This window comes from Berghia stephanieae, chromosome 10 (genome assembly GCF_034508935.2).
Source record: "Berghia stephanieae isolate SIO BIC M18660-M18661 chromosome 10, UCSD_Bste_1.3, whole genome shotgun sequence".
Lineage (NCBI taxonomy): Eukaryota > Metazoa > Mollusca > Gastropoda > Nudibranchia > Aeolidiidae > Berghia > Berghia stephanieae.
The window spans coordinates 41,542,087-41,552,017 of NC_088369.1; the positions used below are offsets into that span (position 1 = coordinate 41,542,087).

The 9,931-nt window shown below is 37.2% G+C and overlaps 1 protein-coding gene across 3 annotated transcripts in view; it reads left to right on the top strand.

Annotated features, from left to right (window-relative positions):
• The first annotated feature begins 6,322 nt into the window (after positions 1-6,322).
• Positions 6,323-9,931, top strand: part of LOC144981150 (uncharacterized) — a 210,877-nt gene continuing 207,268 nt past the window's right edge. Inside the window, exons 1-3 of one of the 3 annotated variants that reach the window (XM_078929297.1) lie at positions 6,510-6,702; positions 7,113-7,298; positions 7,385-7,573. The gene's annotated coding sequence lies outside the window, so the exon portion shown is untranslated. Of the gene's footprint in view, positions 6,388-6,509; positions 6,716-7,112; positions 7,299-7,384; positions 7,574-9,931 lie in introns of those variants that run through there. The other 2 variants (XM_078929296.1, XM_078929299.1) reach the window with 2 other exon arrangements.

Here is a 9,931-nt window from a genome sequence, read left to right on the forward strand (position 1 = left end):
GTCACCTCGCCCTAGATCAATTTGCGGCGTTGCGCTGCGGCTGATGCCTGGGCTATTCCAGTCTGCTCTTGGAATAGACCCTAGAGAGAAATTTCCCCTTTGGGGTGAATAAGGAGAATTTTATTTATTTCTATCGTATGCCCTTCCGCCACGACATCATAAGATCCCGTCGCCTAGGCATTCCACGAAGGAATATAGATAAATCATCAATCAAGATGTCTGTTGTCAACAGGAATCACCCATGTTGTCCAAGTGAGCAAATCCAGGGTTGATAATCTTGCTCAAGGAAAAATACGAAAGTGCCTGAAGCGGGGCTCGAACCCGGGCTTTCCGGGTCACAGTGCAATGCCTTAACCAATCGGCCACTTCGCCCCCCCCCCCCCCCCCTCCAAATTTTATTTATTTATTTTATTTATATCGGGGTGATTTAAACGTCCAAAATATAGATCTGAAAAAGTGTGTATGAAACAGTTTCAGACAAAGGAAGAAAGACAATTACAAGGAACAGAAGCCATCCCAAAAGTATCGGCCTGTCTCCACTGGAGAAATTGGAAGATTTTGTGGGATGGTTTTTTTCTAGTAATTTTCTTTCTTATAAATTAAAATTGAGCTTTCATACAGGGCAATATCCACTAAACGTGCTCAAAGCGCTTTACAAGATGTGTATGGTCAACAGCAACATTTAACATGTAGGCGATATTATAATTTTTTTTCGGACAGAGACAAAACTGTTAACGGTCAGGTACTCGTTTTACACCTGAGTACGGTCAGAGAATGTGAATAAAGAGCGTTCTCCAAGGACCCAACTATGCTCCGAGCGAGCGAGGTTCGAACCCAGGACCTTCCGATCCGAAAGCGGGTGTCATACCACTAAACCACATAGCCACACTTTCTTGCACCCCGACTTAACACCGCTTCAAGACGACGGGTCATGTATGTTTTCAATATGGCCTTATGTGAGAATAAATGATAGATACATTATTAATCGCATTGATTATGGTATATCCTTGGAAATGCGCTTTATAATTAATTAATGATCATATTTACGAGTATCTATATTTAAGCGTCCATCAATAAGACATAAGACCGGATTCACGCATTGAGCTACTAACACCATTGCTTAGATAGTACCTTTTGTTTCGTAACGGATTGAACCTTTTTGTCCTCGCTTTTGTGATAGATTAGATATCTAGAACATGTAGTCTTGTGGTATGACACTCGCTTTCGGATCGGAAGGGTTGGAGCCTCGCGCTCGGCGCATAGTTGAGTCTTTGGAGAAGGCTCTTTACTCACATTCTCTCACCGTACTCAGGTGTAACATGAGTACCTGGCCGTCAACAGCTCTTGTCTGTTTCCGAACAATTGTAATATCGCCTAACAGGCGTCATGTCGCTTCCTACATGTTAAATGTTGCTGTTGACCACGGACCCCTTGTAAAGCGCTTTGAGCACATTTAGTGGATATTGCGCTATATAAAGCTCAATTTTTTAATTTACTTATTAATTTCATATATTTTTTTAGAACAAGCATATGTTATTTATTTTCTCAAATTAGATGAAATAATTCACTGGTAAAAGGTAATAGAGGGGCAGCGTAGCTTTTCGTTACGATCTTTTATTCGCACCCGAAAGGTACCGAGTTCGATCACCGGCGTCACGCTGTGTGGCCTTGAACAAGTCACTTCTCCCTAGATCAATTTGCGACGCTTTACTGCGGCTCACGCCTGGTTTATTCCAGTCTTCACTTGGAATAGACCCTGGAGACAAGTTTCCCCTTTGGGATGAATAAAAGGAATTTAAAGATTTTTAAAGAATTATGCTGTGCACTAATCAAATTGCTTATTGTAATTTTAACCAGAGTTGTTTTTTTTTTTTTTTTTGTTTTTTAAAAATAATTCTTACATTGATGAATGAATGCGACCACCAGTTTGTCGATATACTTTTTAAAAAATCCGAGACTAAATAACACTAAATATCACTAAGTCTTTGATTTCAGTTGTTTTCTTTATCAAAGTTAGGTTTCATTATAATTAAATAACAAGGTGAAATCGAATGTGAGCTTCAATTTAATTACGAAAACAGATAGAATGGACGTTTCGGGTTTCCCCTTTATCAACAAACAAGAAGAATGAAACACTACAGAACAGCAACATTTACATTCATTTTAATTAGACGGCCAATATTAAACTGTAAAAATTGGCGTTTTGTCGTCAATCATAATGGTCAAGAGGAATGTGCGTGGACAGCCACGAGCTGACCACTGTCACGATACCTCACGTTATTGCCTCGTTGATAAACATGTGACCAATGGAAATAGAAATCTTCATTAAAAAGCACATATTTCGTTCGTGTGTAATGCCAATCTACAGCTAATTGGTATTTAATCCATAATATTATTATGATGTCGTGCGGTTCCGATTTAAAAATAAGATTATTTTTTGATGGAGGGATGGGATGGGTGGATGGTGGGTGGTGGGTGTGGGGGGGGGGGAGGGGGGGGTGGAGGACTTGGTTGGTAGATTGTAGAGTTCTCACCTTACAAGCAAGAGGTATCACTTGGAATTCTTGGCTGGATCGATCTCTTTATCTGACCCCCCCCCCTCCCCCCCCCCCACCCCCCCCCCCCCCCCCCCCCCCCCTTCTCCATTTTTTCCACCTTTCCTTGTAATAGGCTTCAACAGTCATGATGTATATTCCATCGTAATGACGCATAGTGACTTAGTAACCGGTTCTAAACTATCAGAACAATGGCGGCCACCCTTATGAAATACTTCTCCAACGAGCATAAAAGTATTGCCAGAGGAGAAAAACATTATACATCTGATCATGTTTTGACTTATATACATTCTGATCGCATGACATGTAAAGAAGTTCTAGCCAGCATGAAGAATAAAAGTACCGATTTTCTTTGTTTAGAACCAAGCTACTGGTTGCTGGGCGAACGTGACTATTGACTCAAAATTGCAAAGGTGTGTGCTATATATATATATATATATATATATATATATATATATATATATATATATATATGTGTGTGTGTGTGTGTGTGTGTGTGTGTGTGTGTGTGTGTGTGTGTCTTATCCAAAGAATATCAATCAATTGATATTGTCAAGAACACACTAAAGTGACCGACTGGTTTCATGAGCCTTATAGATAGAGTGCGCTTGGCCAAGGAGTTCACAACAATGCCATCCGGAAGTATAACGGACCAACACACAAACTCTGTGTAACCATGAACTTTTATAATCTGGTTAATATAGTTTAGTGAGAACAACTCACAAACGCGGATGGCAAAAACAATAACAAAGGCCTGAGTGACGTCATCTTCGAACCATCTATAGGTCGGAATAGGGTACTTGTTTATGAAAGTAGAAAGGTTATTTTGTTTCCTTATAGATAGTATGTGCTTGACTAAGAAGCTCACAACATTGCCATCCGTAAAAAAACGGACCAACACACAAAACTATGTGTAATCATGAACTTTTATAGTCTGGTTCATACAGTTTAGTGATAATGACTCATAAACGTGGATGGCAAAAAACAATAACAAAGACTCGAGTGACATAAACTTCATACTATCTATATTACGCATGAAATAACAAAATGGACGTATTCAATTCCAGTTCGTGCCGAAGATTTTCCCCGACCAATTTTGGAATCCTGCAGTAATTTAGTTGTTGGATAAGTTTTGTCTGGCAGAAAGCGTTCTCATGGTCTAAATGGTCCGATCTAAATGGTAGCAAGCACAACAAAAATGGTATTTGAAGCTGCAGAAGTGAGATTGAATCTGGTTCCTGAAACATTATGGCTCAAAAAGACTACTCACGCTGGTTTCCACGTGCCGTCTGATCAAGTGTTGCGTGTGAAAGGTTACTCTGTTTCTTGCATCTTTTAAACTATATTATATCATATGACTATTATAAACATACACACACACGCGCGCGCGCGCACGCACATGGCTAACGTCAGCAAATCATTGTTTATTAACACCAATCATAGTGATGGCATATATTTAAATAAAGCACTTACATGTTCTGCACGCTAACCAACCAAATCGTCACGAGATATAAAACTATATTATTATGTAACATATACAAAGTCTTTCTCATTTAGAGGAACTTTTGTGAGAACTATTCACCCAGCTATGGTCTAGAGATAGAATGCAGTTGACGTCATTCGGGCCTTTGTTATTGTTGTTTTTTTTTGCCATCCGCGTTTACGAGTAATTCTCACTTAACTGTATCATCCAGACTTTTGTTCATGGATACACATAGCTTTGTGTGTAGGTCCGTTATATTTCCGGATGGCAATGTTGTGAGCTTCTTAGCCAATCGCATACTGTCAATAAAGGTAATCCATCCTCTCTCTTTTTAAACCCCCTAAACCTTCGAATTTGCCAAGGCATCCTGCTACTTAAATAGTTATGCCACCTTCACCTTATGATTCAATATGTGGTCTTGTGGTATGACACTAGCTTTCGGATCTGAAGGTCCTTGGTTTGAGCCTCGCGCTCGGCACATAGTTGAGTCCCTGGACTCCCTGCTGACATTCTCTCACCGTTCTCATGTGTAAAATGAGTACCTGGCCGTTAACAGCGTTGTATTTGTCCGAAATATTGAAATATCGCCTAACAGGCAACATGTCCCGTCCTACATGTTAAATGTTGCTGTTGACCAGGGACCCCTTGTAAAACGCATTGAGTACTTTAGTGGATATTGCGCTATATAAAGCTAAATTTAAGTATGTAAAGAAGTACCCGACGTCCTCTGCCGTTTTTTTTTCTCTCAAGCTTGATATGAGTAGGGCTAGCGGCTCTTCTCTTGATTCTTAGTACTTTGTCCGTGCTCGACGTCTTTATCCAGAAGACGGCAGAGGACGGCAGTGCCGGGTCGTCGGAGTCAGTCTCCGGTGTGGGTTAGCCCTAAGGCTAACAAAAAAAAAAACAAAAAACACAACAACACACACACACAAAAAAAAAGACGTTGAAAAGTAGAAATCTACGAGACAGAAACTGTTGAAGTTTATTGCTTTTTTGTTGATGCAGTTATCTGCCCTTAGATTTCTCGCCGTCGGATATAACGACCGGTATAAAAACGTATGCAGTATGCCACTTTCGTCGCCCCGCGTGTGAAACACGTGACAAGCGAAGCGGACACACGTCGTAAGCGTCAGGGCTATCACTGTCACTCTAACACCGACGGGAGTGATTTCTTGTGTCTGCTTAAAATAAAACAACCCCCCCCCCCCCCCCCAAGAAAAAGACAAAAAAAAAAAAACCCTGTACATTTCAAACCTACTCCTACGCAAAGTGCAAACATAAGCTATCCCCTTGTTTTACTGTCTCATGAAGCAAGAAGGAACATCGGTTGAGGCAATTAAATACTGTGATTGCGTAATTCACGTATTTCACGTATTGAAAAAAAAAAAAATCCGAAAATTTAGATCACCGAAAGTGTTCGAATCAAAAGCCACGATGCAGCTGTGAGGAGACTCTATGTGTCTGTGCCTGTGTCGTGAATGTAGTAGACAAGAGAAAATAACTCATTTATTACGCGACCGAAAAACAAACAAAAAACAAACAAAAAAAACCCCAAAAAACTTGAGCTTTTATATAGCGCAATATCCACTAAATGTGCCCAAAGCGCTTTACGAAGGGTCCCTGACCAACAGCAACGCGTACCATGTTGAACAAGACTTGAATGACACCTGTTAGGCAATATTACATTTTTTTTCCGACAGAGACAACGCTGTTGACAGCCAGGTACTCATTTTACACATGAGTACGGTGAGAGAATGTGAGTAAAGAGTCTTTCCCAAGGACTCAACTATGCGCCGCGCGAGGATTGAACCCAGGACCTTCCGATCCGAACGCGAGTGTCATGAGGAGGGAAAGCTTTGTTGTTTCTCTACCTTTAAAAAAGATGCTAGGTAATCTTTAAATAAATTCCGATCCTTTTGACTTTAAACCCAGTTATTGTCAGTGTTAGGGTCTCCCGGATATAATACTAGATTGCAATGACAGGTCACATATTATATAAAGAAACAAAACAAAAGAAAAAAAACCCCAAAAAATGAAGAAGATAAAAAAGGGATGTAAAATAACAAAATTGCAAGCAGGTAGGACAAGACAATACAGAAAGTCATAGGACAGGCTTGGAAGAGGGGGAGGTAAGTGAGTTATGAGTTATGCTCAACAGTAACACAGCCAAGTAAAGTGGATACGACGAGTGTTTGTTTCGCTTGCGGTCGTCGTCGGTCGTCGGTCGTCGGTCGTCGGTTTGTGAGCATCGACGGGCGGCGGAGATCTCGTGCGTGAAATAATCAAGAAAGTGAGAGGTGTTGGTTGTTGTCAATAATTTTTAGTGATGGTGGAAGAAGGATGAAGAAGGTAAAAGATAGTTGTAGATAGATAGTAGCCCCAAATCTCGTAGTCAAGCAAGTTGCTAGATCGTTAAGTTTTGTTCCACCTGAGAGTGAGTGAGTGAGTGAGCACTTGATAATCATTTTATTATGGAAACATGAAGTATACACAAGATGCCGAATCACCTGTGATAGCATAGCATCGCTACTTAACGACGATGCTATAGCTAGCGAGCTAGGATAACAATTCCTACACTTTGTTACGGCGTATCGGCCGTGTGTTGTTTATACGAGCGTCGGATGCTAGTTAATTAATTAATTAAATGCTTTCGTGATTTTTCATGTGGGATTTTCATGTAGTTGATGGATTTCACAAATTAAATGGAATTGATTTTTTTTTTTTTTGTTTTTTTTTTTTTTTTTTTTTTAGTGAATGAATTTAACCATTTACCTGCCGGATTACTAGAAAAACTCGTATTAAAAAATGTGGCTAGAAATATCGTCCTTCAAATATCGATAGATTTAAATGACCCTTACCTTACCTAGGCAAAGAATTTCAAACCTGGGATTTTGCGAAGTCCCAGGTTTGAGATTTTTTGCCCAGATGAGGGTCATATAAATATATTGTAATTTGAAGGACGAGTATTCTGGCCAAATGTTCGAATACGAGTTTTTTCTTCAAAGAATTCGGCAGTTAAATGGTTAATAAATTGAATATTGGATTTCATTTGTAACTGTGCGATTCTTTTGTAGTGAATGGATTAAAAGATCGTAATAAATATTGGACATCTTGTGTTGTGAATAGATTGAAACGTAATAAATATTGGAGACTTCTTTGGATTCAAAAATCGTAATAAAGATTGGATTTCTTGTGTTGTGAATGGATTCAAAGATCGTAATAAATATTGGAGATTTCTTGTGTTGTGAATGTATTGGATCGTAATAAATATTGGACATCTTGTGTTGTGAATGGATTGAAACGTAATAAATATTGGAGACTTCTCGTGTTGTGAATGGATTCAAAGATCGTAATAAATATTGGAGATTTCTTGTGTTGTGAATGGATTCAAAGACAATGTTATTGTTGTCCTTACTCGTGTCCTGCTGTGATCAATGATCGATGTCATCATTGATCATTATTGTTATAGTGAAATTGAATTCAAAGAATGGGAAATTGGTTCGTCATCGAAGTGATTGCTTTGGTTGAATAATTGGTAAGGGTTTCTGTTTGGAAATCATTACGTATTTCATTTGTTGCTATTGTTGTTGTTTTTGTTGTTGTTGTTGGTGGGGGTGGTGGTGGTGGTGCTGATGCAGGTGGTGGTGCTGGTGGTTGTTCTTTTGTTTGCTTGTTTTGTTTTGTGCGTGTTTGTGTGTGTGTGTGTGTTGTGTGTGTGTGTGTGTGTGCTTTTTATGGTACTATGTGTGACCTCTCGTCTCAAAACGGTATTAAGTCGGGATGATTAAGATACTGAAAATTAAATTTGTAGCCAGAAATATCATGCTTAAGTTGAGTTTAAATGTTTTATAGAGGAGAAGGAATATCATATTTTACTGTGCTAAATACCCACGTTTCATTATTTTTTACCAGTTTAACTATAATTTGACTTTTTAACATCTGGTCCATCCCGACATAATACCGTTTTGAGACGAGGGGTCATATATATATATATATATATATATATATATATATATATATATATATACATATATATATATATATATATATATATATATATATATATATTATATATATATATATATATATATTAAAATAAAAATATATATATGGAGTCACTCACTTATTTATGGCCGAAACATATGTTTCTTGGTCTCCATCAACGTCGTCAGTCGGCATATTATGTCCGGAGAATGATTTTATTCCATTCGGGGGTTCAATGTTGATGTTCTTGCGTCCTAGTGTTGATGTGTAGTGACATATAGATAGAATGCGCTTGGCTAAAAAGCTCATAACATTGCCGTCCGGAAGTATAACGGACCAACACACAAAACTATGTGTAACCATGAACTTTTATAGTCTGGTTAATAGAGTTCAGTGAGAATAACTCACAAACGCGGATGGCAAAATATAACAATAAAGGCTTGAGTGACGTCATCTTCGATCTATCTATCTATCTTATCTATCTATCTACATATCTATCTATCTATCTAATCTAATATCTATCTATCATATCTATCTATCTATCTATCTATCTATCTATCTATCTATCTATCTATCTATCTATCTATCTATCTATCTATCATATCTATCTATCTATCTATCTATCTATCTATCTATCTATCTATCTATCTATCTATCTATCTATCTATCTATCTATCTATCTATCTATCTATCTACTATCTATCTATCTATCTATCTATCTATCTATCTATCTATCTATCTATCTATCTATCTATCTATCTATCTATCTATCTATCTATCTATCTATCTATCTATCTATCTATCTATCTATCTATCTATCTATCTATCTATCTATCTATCTATCTATCTATCTATCTATCTATCTATCTATCTATCTATCTATCTATCTATCTATCTATCTATCTATATCTATCTATCTATCTATCTATCTATCTTTTATCTATCTATCTATCTATCTATCTATCTATCTATCTATCTATCTATCTATCTATCTATCTATCTATCTATTATCTATCTATCTATCTCTATCTATCTATCTATCTATCTATCTATCTATCTATCTATCTATCTATCTATCTATCTATCTATCTATCTATCTATCTATCTATCTATCTATATCTCTCTCATATATATATATTATATTTGTGTGTGTGTGTGTGTGTGTGTGTGTGTGTCAATTAATTTATTCATTTTGTGTGTGCATTTGTACATCAATTTAACTTTTTCTAATTTCATTATCTTTATCTTTTGTTTATCTTTCTTTTTTATTTGTTCACTGATTACCCATTTTCTTTGTTTATTTCGCTTTGTTTATTTTGTTTTATATTTTTGTTAATTTCACTACTCACTCAACCCTAACACCGACTATATCCGTAGTATATCCGGGGTTACTTTTACCCCATGACTATTTAATTTATTACATTTTTATGAGACAAATTATAGGCGTAGAATCAAAGCTAATGTTTTTATTTTTTACATGTTTATGGTAGTTGAATAAAACTATCTATGTACATGTTCATTTTTAATACATTTTTCCCAATTGTGAAAAGTAGCAAAAATCTCTAGGATTGAGTGAGTTAATCCTCGGGTTTGGAATATTTGTGACATGCCGTCCCAAAACGGTATTAAATCGGACTATGAAAGTGTCCTTCAGAACCATAAACATGGTTCACGGAACTCGAGTTTAATCAACATTCTATGAGTGCTATGCGTTTAGTTAAAATATTTACTTCTAACATCCGCAGCCCGATATCACGCTATGTGGAGCCTTAAACGTTTAAGCCTAATTGATACAATTTAGTGAGTACTAATCATTAAAATGGTTGTTTAACTCTCTCCGTACCAACTATAGGATAATCGTCATATTCGTTACGATACAACCAACATTTTTCTTATTCAAATTTCTGTA